Source organism: Amphiura filiformis, chromosome 12 (assembly GCF_039555335.1).
Source record: "Amphiura filiformis chromosome 12, Afil_fr2py, whole genome shotgun sequence".
NCBI lineage: Eukaryota > Metazoa > Echinodermata > Ophiuroidea > Amphilepidida > Amphiuridae > Amphiura > Amphiura filiformis.
Genome location: NC_092639.1, coordinates 51,056,357 through 51,068,721, shown reverse-complemented (window position 1 = coordinate 51,068,721; position 12,365 = coordinate 51,056,357).

Sequence of the window (12,365 nt, the reverse complement as noted above, 5' to 3'; positions counted from 1 at the left end):
ATATCAATATTTGGCAGCGTTGTTGACAATCAAAATCATTCCTAACTTGGGGTTATATTGTGAAGGTATGTATTATTATAAGAACACTAGATGACTAAAAAAATATATAATTTGCCCAATTTTAGTCAATGATGACTTTTCGTCTTACACCTTGTGTCATTTCCCCGAGTATTTTCAATTCCTTGTGAAATTTCCCTTAAGAAAATGTGTACTTTTGGTAGCTGACCAAGATAAAAGACATTGAAACCAACAGAAAAAGAAGGCATATAAAGGAATCAATTTGGATACGAAAGAGGGGGCAGGCTAACACTCTCAACAGGGATTGTGGAAACTACTTCCTTCCGCACATCTATGATCAGCTACTAACAGCGCCACCTACGTCAGCTACCAACAGGAAGCAACAGCCGCCTAAGGTCAAAGCTGGTCATTCAATTTGAGAAAGTGTTGTGACACAGCACGAAACGTCATTGAGAGGTATGTCAACATCACCTATTTTACTGGATTTGTTTTAGAACAATTCAAATAATTTTCAATGGACAATCCTGATGAATCTATTTGCGGAGCACTTTTATTGGTACCAAATGAAAGAATTTGTACGAGAATATGTCCATTTACTTGTGTGAAATGTGAACTTGAAGAACAACTCGCAACATTTTCACTGTTGTAAGCCAATCTTCCCTATAACAACCAGCATGGAACATGTTGTGCCACCTACATTACATAATTTTGCTGGGTTTAGTACAAGAGATATTTTAACATGCTTGACTTTTGAGTCAGTCTCACCTTTCTGTGAGTGTTATTAAGTAATGATTTTTGTTATGTGTATATTGGGACTTGAGACCAATGACCCTATATTCAGCATTATTATGTTTTGATGGATCCAAGTGTGTGAAAATATTGGATCCAAAACATAATAATGATAAAATTGGATGTTTTACGCCCAATATTTATTGGTCTCGCTATGAGTTTTAAAATATTGGACTCGACTCACGCCTCGCCCAATATTTTAAAACTCATAGCTTCGACTCAATAAATATGGGCTCAATCGATCCAATTTTATATCAATATTTGGCAGCGTTGTTGACAATCAAAATCATTCCTAACTTGGGGTTATATTGTGAAGGTATGTATTATTATAAGAACACTAGATGACTAAAAAATATATAATTTGCCCAATTTTAGTCAATGATGACTTTTCGTCTTACACCTTGTGTCATTTCCCCGAGTATTTTCAATTCCTTGTGAAATTTCCCTTAAGAAAATGTGTACTTTTACTTCTATATTTACCATTCATAAACTTTTACAGGTAAAATTGTGTTGCAAAAGCCGAAATCAGCATATACTGTAAAAGGAGGCGAGCTTAAAATGCCAGACCATTGATTCTTTCCATCTCATTCTGATGGAATTACCATATCTTATACTAAACCTAATATTCGTATCTATACCAATTCATAGAATTGTACCTGATACGCTTCATCTTTGTCTAGGATAAGAACTCAACTTTTAAATCACCTATTGGCATACCTCAAGACCCAGGACAATGTTACAAAGGCAACTGCAAAAACAAAATTGGATTTTCAGTGTGAAAACCACATATTGCATTTTCATAATTTCATATGAAAAACCGTTAGATAGATGACTGGAAATTCGTTTTTCAAGATCAGAAAATACCAAATCGCCCTTTCAGAGGCCTTGAACATCGAAAACTCAAGCTGCTCATTGATTTAGATGATCTCATCTCCTCACGTCCAAAATTGGAAACTCAAAGACATTATGGAATGACCTGCCTATTCTCATAGATAAAATGGACAAAACACTTTCAGATACTGAAATAAATAAGAGATGCAAAGGAATGGGTAACATATGCTAGTACTGGCATAACCCCATACATTCTGCCAGCAAAACATTCAGTAAACATCCAGCAAAACCAGGGTTTCTTTAACCCAGATATTTTTTGATGAGGCAGTTTGTTCATGAGGCCTACCATAGAGACAATGTAGCTCTTGGCCAACTTACACACAAAGTCATGGATATCCAGCATGTGACAAAGGAAGATGACATCTGCACCCAACGCCATGAAGCCCTGGCATGCAAAAATATGTATGAATCCTTTGATGCTGCAAATATCCATGTCAGTGACCACGCACATGATCGCAATGCCTCTGTAAATAAGATTGTGAAATCTCAAGAAGGAACGACCAATTCAAATGACAAATGGCATGTAACTAAGCCCATCACTAGCAAAATAAAGAAATTGAGCTCCTGGTGCCACGACAAACATCCGCTCTAGTTCCTTTCCGCCATAGCGGTATAACTGTTGACCGTGTGCATATTCAATCAAAACCCTACCATGAGGGAAGTTATTGTCATATCCTGTATTGATTTGTGGATAAAAATGAAGTAATTGACAATTGCTTGTTTGTTTGTTTGTTTTTGCTATTGTTGATATTGTATTTCTTTCTCTATTTCCCTGTCAAACACTCCCTCTCTTTCCACCTCACTCTCTTTTTTTTAAACTGTTTATATATATTGTTGAATTAATGTTAAAACTCTTAAACGTGTATCCGTTATGGATTGGAGACAAATAATACCAAGTTGATTCTTTTTCTTTGATTCACCTATCAGTATAGAACATTTATTCAGGTCTACATCACAATGCACGGTCGACGGTCAATAACTTGGTCTAAAACTCTCAGTCAGAACTGTCAGTGAAACTCTGCTTAACTTAACAGATCATTTGGTTATATACTCGCTCATTAGTCACTGTTAGTATCAGGGGAATCATGAATCAAATATTTGGTCCACCATGGTTTGCTCTGGACCAATTATTCAGTACAATCCAATGAAAGTGCTGGATGAATAGGAGCAAGAATGGGTAGAGGAGCAAAGGTATCTACAGATCTACCTAGATTCGCAACTCCTTCAAATTCTGGCTCTAAGCTTCATACTGATATTAGCATCCCTACAGATTTTTTTACGGCTTCACAATTCTTATTTGCATAGAATATCTGGTTAGTTCCACAAGTTTAACACTCACTCCAAGGTATCTACCTAGATTTGGAACGCCTCATAAGAATCTTACCCTATGAGCTGTGTTGCATTTGAGCTACCCGGGCTAGGTAATACGTCACAGATATCTAGCCAATCGCATCACTTTGCTCAAGACACAAATAGCAATGACATCATTCACTATGGAGCCCAATCACCCAAACCAGGCAAAGAGGCAGGTCTCGGTTAGAGAGCTAGCCAGGATACTTCAAAAAACTTCTCTCACCACCAGAAATCTTAGAACCAAAAAAGGATACATGGAAGGCAGAGACACTTTTGAGGTAAGTTGATTTACTTTGGAACGTCTTCAATTCTGGCTCAAAACATCCTCATACCAAGAGAGGCACCATCATTTTGACATCTCTGCGACATATCATACATAATCATAATAACATTACTGTAATTTTTCCAGCTTGTTGATGTGACACAATTGAGATTGGCAGTAAGACAATGAAAAAGACATCAGCCTCCAAACCGTCAATAAGTCACTACCTATAACCATGTTACTTTCCACTATTATGTTACAGGCCTACACATCACAGTCATCTTGTGCACCGCTGACATGGACCTGGCGAACAAAGCAAAATCTACACCAATATCTGCTAAAGTTCATCTGTGCAACCACGCCAATCATGGCACGAGAATTGGTAACCATGGTAAGGTTGAAGAAGACCAAAAAACGTGCCTCCAATTTCAGAACTTACGCTTGTACCGTTGACTTGGAGAAACACATCATTGATCTGATTAAACGACACACGAATCACGGAAATATGAAAGAGAGATCACAGATGTAATTTGGAGACAGTATGGATAAAAATAGGAGTGCCCTGTTGAGGAACCACATCTTTTAGGCAATTGACGATTGTCAACAGGATGGTGGAAAATTAGAAGAACACATTTCATTTTCAATCACAATATTACACATCCAGAACTAACACGATAATGTGATGATTATCTGTAAACAAAAAACACATCATGTACCATCATTCATCATCGTAACTGATCAAAGTGCAATACGCTTCCTAACAGATGTGATCTAAAGTCTTACAGTTTATCAACATTCTGAAGACTATAATTATACAGTCACATTCTCTTTCTCAACATAGGGAGAAGGCAACACATGTAGACTTGCTTCAAATTTCACGATGATCTTGCAGCCAAGAAAACAGATGCACTCGCACAACTAATATGTTTGTGAGAGAAATCGAGGAGGATATTACTAAAGAAAATAGCACAACTGATACAGTCATGGATGATAAACACAATGATGACAACATACACATTTCTCCATATATATTTTGCTCAATACGTTTAATACATGTCATTTTGGTCCACTTTTTGCGACACTTTCAAACTATGACTTTCAGTTTGAGTAAATGCTACTCATGAGCCAAATCATTGATGGCCAAATGAAATCAATATATCACTGAATTGTCTCACATGGACAAAACATAACATGCTTCTGAAATCTAGTCCCATGGCAATTAACCACAAGGGTAAAGAACAGCCCTCAAAAAAATTGTTTGTATGTAAATAGCTGACCACGTCCTGGTACGCATAAATACAGTAAATTTGGCAATATAATATGATCTACCTTGAAGCTTTTAAGAAAAGTTTCAGTGACAACACTGACCTAAATGGAGCTGATGGCCATTCCGGGATATTATATCTATGTACCGAGTGCTTTGCACATAATTTGACAGAAAGCAAGAAGAGAAAAGACTGAAGAGGCTGTGGAGTCTTACTTGACACTTGATGGTATGGACACTCGTCGCTATAGAAGTTCTTGCACTTAAGCTGCTGGAAACCCACTACACTTCGGACTTCATTTGATTACTTACTTTGATCATGGATACCATCCAAATAATAAAAAGCTGTGCCAGACCAGACACAGAATTCAGCAAAGGGCTGAGAGTGAAAGTCATCAAGAAACACGAACAAGGCAGTCGATTGGAAGTTAGTGTTGCCGACAACACCGGCACTATGAAGCTCTATGTTTTTGATAAAACAAAATATGACAAATTTTTGATCGACCAAACTGTATTGCTGAGGAATTTCAAGAAGGGTAGGCCTAGAATGTTTGCGTCATTAACAAGTCAGCAAAAGTCACGCATTCAACGCCATACAAACACATAATTAGCGAGGACATCATCAAGCAAGCCCAACAGTTAGTGGATCCTGAGACGCCATGTAATACAACTATTGCTGCTATATAGAGAATGATATGTACACAAGTGTGACAGGCTGTATTGTACAGGTAAGCTTTTAATATTACTGTGTGAAACAGTGTGATACCATGGTTGTAAACTAGCCCAAAATTCTCATGTTTAGGTAGTTAAATCAATTACCAAGTAAAAGGCGTCATTTTGGGCAAAGAATCCATCTGTGTTTTAAAACCAGGTTGAACTGCACGTTATATAAATGATATGTCAATTCTTAGCATTGTTGCACTTTCTTTTACTCCCCTTGTAGCTATCCGAGTTCAAGTGCATTAATCGTGGACTGAATAAAAAATCATATTTCTTCATATTCAAGAATATTTATGATATCCAGTAGCTTTTCATTTTGCTTGTTTCTTGTGTAAAGTGTTAATGTTTACTCCAGTAGTGTTATATATTACTTTTTGTGATTTTTCCGGGTTTTGTTGCTATTCGCAACAGATTACCAGCTTATTGTTCGACATCTCTTCAACAAATCATGAGATATTTTGTCCATCAGAGAACATACCTGACATAGTGACATCTCCATGTAGAATATATCTGCAACTGGACCAATCTCTTGAACCGATTTGGCTTCGAGACATAAAACCCCCCAATAGTGCGGAGATGATCTGCTTCCCTTAAACATTCCACAAGGAGTGGACAAAAGCTACAGTAAATAGATTAGACCAAAATGTTCCGAAATACCTCCCAGATGAGGTCATAAGTTTAGATCTCTGCCTGGAAGAACATAGAAAAACTTTAAAGAGCCAAAACAGGAGATAGCCGGTTTAAACAGCGACCTGGTTTGTGTTATCATTGCTGGCACTGATGCCATATTGGCCATCACCCAAGAATGCAAAAATATGGCATGAAATCTTTAACATTTTGTAACCAAGAATTGGATGACAATGAATGGAACATTGACATCTATAACACAGCTTCTACTCAAAAACTCTGCAACAGAGGCAAGAGTAGAAGATATGTCTAGCACAGATGATGATAGTTGTGAACCACGAACATTGGTCATCATGACTGATGCTAGAAACCCTAGTCACAAAAATTCCTACCATAGAGACAATGTAGCTCTTGACCAACTTACACACAAAGTCATGGATACCCAGCAGATTACAAAGGAAGACAACATCTGCACCCAACGCCATGAAGCCCTGGCATGCAAAAATATGTATGAAAACTTCGATGCTGCAAATATCCATGTCAGTGACCATGCACATGATCACAATGCCTCTGTAAATAAGATTGTGAAATCTCGAGAAGGAACAACCAATTCAAATGACAAATGGCATGTAACTAAGCCCATCACTAGCAAAATAAAGAAATTGAGAAATAGAAAGAAATGTATATTATTAATTTCCAAAAATATTACAGTTAAATTCACATAGCTAAATGGACGTTCAAGATTTACATACTATGTATACTTATATGATTTATAATATTTTCTCCAATTACAGCGTTGGTAAGCAAAGGTTTAATAACTTGCAAAGTTGGGTGCGTAAGAATGGGATGGTGCCGAGGGTGTTAAGATCAGGTTGCAGTGTTGTGAGCAAACGTCTCCTCAGCTACGAAGACATTACCAAGGTTTTTGTTTATCAACAACTATGCAGAGGACTTTGCAGTATCCCTCCACGGACGAGTACCAGTACCAAAAGGGGGGACTTTAGACTGCTGCCATGCAACCACTCCATAGCATGACATATATATAAGCGTTACAAGGCAGCCATGCAGCAGACAGGTAAATATAAAAGAATTTAAATTTGCAATTTTTTTCAAGAAAACTTTTCAAAAACAAAAAATAGTTACCCTTTTGTCAAGGGTGGAATGGACTCTGAGCAATAATTTCTTCGAATATTCTTTCTAACTAATGTGTTAATCCCTACAGCCATACAGGTTACATTACATCATGCCCTGAATTTGTCGAGGCACTTAAATGCTGTGGATTCATGAAGATATGATTTTTTATGTCTTGAGTACAATACAAGTCCTCCTTATAATTACTTGTCTACGCTCTGATGTTCTTGCGGTGTAAGCCAGCAACAGATTTGTGCTGGACATGTCAGAAATTCCACAACGTAATATCACATGGAAATATACCTCTGAGAAGTGCCACACAAGATGGCGTGAGCTACCTGGAGCACCTTGACCATGTCAAAGAAGAGCGGGACATATATCGCCAGGTAGTGAGTGACTCTGCAATGATGGCTGTGACTTGTGGGGCAAAGTTGGGGCATAGACCGACGCAAGCAGTTGATACAATGCACTATACCTTTGACTTTGCCCAACAAGTCCATTATCCTGCAAACCCAAGACAGCCAGGGCCCATCTATTTCAAGACACCCAGAAAGTGTGGTATTTTTGGGGTAAATTGTGAAGGGGTGAAGCAGCAGGTGAACTACCTGATTGATGAAGGAATGTGTGTAGGTAAAGGAAGTAATTATTTAGATAATGTATACAGTTCATTCAATTAAATCAATTCAGTTTCCAAAAGCAGCTCAATCCCATTACAGGGTGGGCCAGAAATTTGACCTTTTTTTTCCAAAAAGTGCTAACTCCATTTCAGTTTGTTTCCAAAAGGCGCTAAATCCAACCTACCAATCAATGTGCTCTGTAGGCCGTTAAAGACTAAAATTGCATAGGACTATTCTCCTGTTGACAAGGCAATTATTGCAATCACATTGCAGAAGAAAAATATGACACTTTGAAAGCTCATAAATTTGGATGACATAAATGATTCAATTTCAAAATTCACTTCATAAATGTACAGAGGAATTAAAATCAACATTGTGTATTATTTATGTGGGGATTATAAATTTCTTTCGGCAGTTAAGAATAGACAAGTTAAGATCTCTGCCTGGAAGAACATAGAAAAACTTCAAGAGCCACCATCAATCACGAGATAGCCGCTGTCAAGCAAAAAGAACGAGCTATCAGAAAACCCTCGGACTTGTGTTAGGAATTACTAGATTCCACACATACCTGTTTGGAAATGACTTCAGAGTGGAAACCGACCATAAACCTCTTGAGATGATATGCAAGAAGCCTTTGACAAGTGCACCACCTCGATTAAAACGACTACTAGTCAAGGTTCAGTGATACAATTTCCAAGTGGTATACAAGCCAGGGAGCCAAATGGTACTGCCTGACACACTGAGTCGTCTGCCCAACCCATACAAATCAGAAGACATCCCATTAGATATCTGTGAAGTTGGAGGTTGCACGCTGACAGAGAGGCAAGGAAGCCCAGGATGAAGATATGGACCAACGCGCAACTTTCCGAAAAGACTGATTTAAAAAGTTGTGAAATACCTCCCGGATGTCATCACAAATTTAGATCTCTGCCTGGAAGAACATAATAAAACTTCAAGAGCCACCACCAATTGGGAGATAACCAATGTCAAGCAATAAGAACAAGCTATCAGCCTCTTTCACAGCTTTACCAGTATGGCAGAACAAGAAGCTCCTCTATTCAAAGGACCACAACAAACTCAACAGGCAAATCAATCTAGTTTGTAACTAATTTTATACTTAAACCCAACGGCTCTTTTCAGAGCCATCTCAATTTTGAAATGAGATTGACTCTAGTGTCACTTATACTACAAAACTTCAATATCAGACCTGCCAACATTTTATGCAATCATTCAAATTATGCAAAAAGCCAGCGCAATCCTTCTTATCAAACGCACCCTAGAAGTTTAAAAAGGCATAATAACTGAAAATTCAAATGTACTTTACTGTTTTCTGTCATCTTGAATGAGACACTAACAAGGTAAGACATAATAATTTAATTTATAATTATCAGGATAATAATGTGTATTAAATGAGATAAAGGTACCAGTATCTTACTATAATAACCAAGATACCATGCAAAGAGTTTTTCCTCAGACTGAACACAAAGAAACTTTAAAAATAAAACCATTACCGAGGAACATTATGAGCATCTTTGTAGCTTCGAACAAATCAACCAGGATGATGTCGATGATACTATACTCATCCAAGGTTACACACCTTCATACCACGGGACAGACATGGCATTCTCGGTGGAACTTTATTCCAACACCAACCCATCTATTGAGAACAAACCAACACTGAAACCAACACCTAACCAGACAGCAACCGATATTTCAGCTGCAGTTGCAACAACCAACACACTACCAATCACCTCCCCTACCCATGGCACTGACTTCAGACACCAACCCTTCTACACCACCACAAAACCAATTAGCACCTGTCAACACCCCTAATGCCCCTGTGAACAAGGCAAGGCTGCATCCCACTATGTTTACAGCATCATCACCACCAGACTATCCCTCATCGTCTTCTGGCCAGTTACCAGCACCCAAGATGACACCAAAGAGGCACCCTACCCACTTTCTGCAACCATTTCACCCTCCATGCTTAGATCTACAGGATGACAGTCCCCAGCCGGCCGAAATGACACAGACTGGAAGAGGGTGTGCAAAAAGAAGAAGATAGGCCTACAACACAAATGATATATATGATCAAGTCCATTGTTGAACAGGCTGCCTGGATTGACAATCTGGAATTGTACAATTCATTGTAATGAAGATACTTAAATGTATATACAAGTGAGGGGGGTGCTTGAGTAGGCATGTTTTTTTAAAGAAAAAAATCTGTATTTTTTACTTTCACATGCTGGGTTTCACGTACGTCATATACATAACTTAATTTTTCTCAGCTCGTCGGAGTGACACCATTGAGATTGGGAGTATAAAGCCCACTACCACGAAAAAGACTTCAGGCTCCAAACAATCAATAGCATATGCCCGTACATGTACCATCGACTTAGAGCAACATATAATCGATCTGGTTAAGGTGGTTATGGAGGCATTATAAAAGTGCTCTAATCATGTTTTAAACAGATTAATTGAGTAGAGCAAAGTACACTGATCAATATGACTTTTGTTTGGAGTCAATCGGACATACGGTTTTCAAAATACATATCAATTTATATTTTCTTTGTATCTTATTGTTTTTATCAATAATCAATAAAGTTAATGAGCTAAAATGACTGGAGAAGCTCATTAACATATAATTTTTGCCAATATTTTGCTAAAAATTCATGCATAAATGTTCAGGGTACTTTTATTTTGCATACTTTTGCCCTGAAACTTGGTCAAAGTGTTTCTAATATGTTCTAATGTATTATATAGTGAAGCCGCCCTAATTTGCATATTTGCATAATTAATTAGCATTTATGCAAATTAGCTCATTAATTATGCAAATATGCAAATTAGAGGGCGGCTTCACTATATAATACATTAGGACATATTAGAAACACTTTGACCAAGTTTCAGGGCAAAATTATGTAAAATAAAAGTACCCTGAACATTTATGCATTGATTTTAGCAGAATATTGGCTAAAATTACATATTCGTGAGCCTTTGCAGTCATTTTAGCTCATTAACTACATTGATTATTGACAAAAACAATAGGATACAAAGAAAGTATAAATTGATGTATTATGGAAACCGTATGTCCGATTTGCTCCAAACAAAAGGCATATTGATCAGTGTACTTTACCCTACTCAATTATTCTGTTTAAAACATGCTCAAAGCATTTTCTAATTTCTAGAAAATGCATCCAATACCACCTTAAACGTCACATGGAGCTGGGAAATATAAAAGAAGATGAAAGGTCACAAATGGAATTTGGAGACACTATATGGATAAAAATAGGGGTAAGCACTAAGCAGTTCAGTTTACCTGTTATCATTTTCTTCCAAAATCACACATTAAATTGTTCAATTAAAAATGCATGTATTTTTGAAGAAGCAATTAGAATAAACCTGTGGTAGACCGTAGCAATAAAATATTTTGCAGACACAGAATTTGTTGGTTGTTTTAAGTTGGGGATTATGTACAAGCAATACACGTTTAATGATTCACTTCACTTTGTTTGCTTAGAGACTGTAAGCATGATTATGTACCGTAAAACCCCGTCTACAAGCATATAGAAAAACTTCAAGAGCTACCATCAAATGGGAGATAACCGATGTCAAGCAATAAGAACAAGCTATCAGCCTCTTTCACAGCTTTACCAGTATGGCAGAACAAGAAGCTCCTCTATTCAAAGGACCACAACAAGCTCAACAGGCCAATGAATCTAGTTTGTAACCAATTTTTTACTTAAAACCCAACAGCTCTTTTCAGAGCCATCTCAATTTTTGAAATGACATTGACTCTAGTGTCACTTATACTACAAAACTTCAATATCAGACCTGCCAACATTTTAATGAGATAAAGGTACCAGTATCTTACTATAATAACCAAGATACCATGCAAAGAGTTTTCCTTAGACTGAACACAAAGAAACTTTAAAAATAAAACCATTACCGAAGAACATTATGAGCATCTTTGTAGCTTCGAACAAAACAACCAGGACAATATCATGATACCATACTCATCCAAGGTACACACCTTCATACCCTGGGACAGACTTGGCATCGGTGGAAATTAATTCCAACACCAACCCATCTATTCAGAACAAACAAACACTGAAACCAACACCTAACCAGGCAGCAACCGATATTTTAGTTGCAGTTTCAACAACCAACACACTACCAATCACCTCCCCTACCCATGGCACTGACACCAACCCTTCTACGCCACCAGAAAACCAATTAGCACCTGTCAACCACCCCTAACATGCAGTGTTCGAAATATGCCTCAAAAAGTTACAGGCCAGCCGGGCTTGACCTTAAAAAGTTACCGGCCAGCCGGGACGGCAAATAGATGCAAGTCAGAAAAATTACCGGCCAGGCCAAAAAGTTACAGGCCAATGGCCGGCTGACCGGCCCTATTTCGAACGCTGCTAACATGCCTAATGCCCACATGAATCAGGACAAGGCTGCACCACCCACTATGTTTACAGCATCATCACCACCAGACCACCCCCGAGACCACCCTCATCATCTTCTGGTCAGTAACAAACACCCAAGACGACACCAAAGAGGCACCCTACCCCCGCTTCTGCAACCATCTCGCCCTCCATGTTTAGATCTACAGAATGACAGTCCCTAGCCGAAACGACACAAGACTGGAAGAGGGTGTGCAAAAAGAAGAGGAATATAGGCCTACAAC